This window comes from Austrofundulus limnaeus, unplaced genomic scaffold (genome assembly GCF_001266775.1).
Source record: "Austrofundulus limnaeus strain Quisiro unplaced genomic scaffold, Austrofundulus_limnaeus-1.0 Scaffold2, whole genome shotgun sequence".
Lineage (NCBI taxonomy): Eukaryota > Metazoa > Chordata > Actinopteri > Cyprinodontiformes > Rivulidae > Austrofundulus > Austrofundulus limnaeus.
The window spans coordinates 6,407,481-6,409,380 of NW_013952404.1; positions in this window are offsets into that span (position 1 = coordinate 6,407,481).

Genomic DNA, 1,900 nt, shown 5'->3' on the forward strand with positions numbered 1-1,900 from the left:
GTGTTGAAGGATCAGTGGATCTGTGTTCGACTACTCCATCTAGGCTGTATTTTTGAGCGCAGATCCACTGAGAAACTTGCTGTTTCAGCAACATTTAATTTAAAAACTGTACTTTTGAGGTTGAACAAATGTTTATAATTAATATAAATAAATTATAAGTTAAAGGGGGCATGGAAATTTCTCTTTTTTGTATCGAAAAAATATCGAACCGTGAGACTAAAGTATTGAACCGAACCGTGAATTTCCTGTATCGTTGCACCCCCCCAATTGATTTTACTAGTTTTAATTTACCCTGTGTTCTGTAGCTATTTAAAATCAGATTTAAATTTAAAATCAATTTAAAAGTAGTATCTGGCACCTCCTCTGTGWGCACCAGCTTTGGTCACACACTGCTGTGGGATGGCATCTCAACCGGCATTCGTGACGAGTCTGCCCATGTGGTTGTGTTGAACATCATGTCCAAGCTGAGCCCACAGGTGTTCAAGGCGGGTTGAGATCAGGACTGCAGGCAGATCATTCCATCTCTCTACTTCTGGAGGTGATAAACCCTGTCCAGACTGTCAGCACCCGGAGTACCAGAGGTATAAGACAAGAGTCAGTAGAAGAATAAGTTGWCAGATTTGACAAATTTCTCAAAGGTGTACTCCTCATACCCATTCAGACTTAAAAGAAAAAAAAAACTTTTTACGCTTATTTGCAAACTTTCTTCTATTTGAAACTTGAACCATTTTAAAGGAGGATAATTTAAGAACATTAGGACCTCCCCCCCACCTTTCCAGCTCTCAGTTGTGTTCTTGGCAAGACACTTCRCCCCCAAAGCCTCTGATGTGTGTCCCATCAGTGTATGAATGTGATTAGCACTGATTAGTCTCCATAAATGATTTGTACATGTTAGCTTTGTAGAGACCTATAGAGTGCTGTATGAATGGGTGAATGAGGACACAGAGGTCCCTTGAGTATCCTGGTTGGAAAGAAAAGCGATATATAAGTACAGTACATTTACCATAATTTCTGAGTAAAGCACCAGATTGAACGAGAACCATCTGCATGAACAAACAGTGACAGTTGTATGTTGCAGACATGATGCTCCAGATCTGATCTGACAGACCTGCTCCTCATATCAGCGCCTAAAACACTGAACTTGGGTTGAGAATCTTTAAACGAAGTGAAATCTTCCCGTCAAACCTTGCTTCTTTCGCTCATACCGCTAATTTAACAGTATTTAAAAATCTTTCACTGATCAACTTGATTGTTTTAATCTCGTCTCTCCGCCCCTCCCCACCTGTTAGTCTGGCTAGCTGCGTGCTGTCTCTCCCTCTCCCCTGGGAGCATATGGGCTGACCCAGGGAGTCGTTGAGGACAGATGCAGCCTGTCCCTGTCCACCCGCCGCCACCAGCCCTTCCCTCCCATCGACCTGTTTGGGTCACAGACCAGGGGGAAGTGCGCGTGCCACACCGGCGGCTTGGCCAGCGCTTTGTTACCCCCAAACCAAGACAAAAGGGTACTTAGGGAGGGCCGTCTGCCTGCCCACGGGCGGGAGGGGTGAGGGGGTTGGGGGTGACACAATGCCATGAGGCTGGCAGGCCTCTGGAGCCCGGGCTGTCCATCACGTGCCCGCTTTCTGCGTGTGAGCGTCAGGGGGCATCTGTTGTGTGTGAGTAACCTGAGGTATTGTGTCATACGAGAGGGTTGGACACAAAGAGTGTGAGGTGGAGGCTGCTTACCTAAAAACTGTTGCATATTTTGCAATTAAATGGGGTTCACTTGAATACAAATAGAACAGGTCGGCTTCTGCTGCCAGTTTGGTTCATATGAGGCATTTAACGCGTGGTTGGAGTCAGGAGTTCAAGTGGCCTGAAATGACTCTGTGACTACTTTGAGTCAAATTTTGTCTGATAT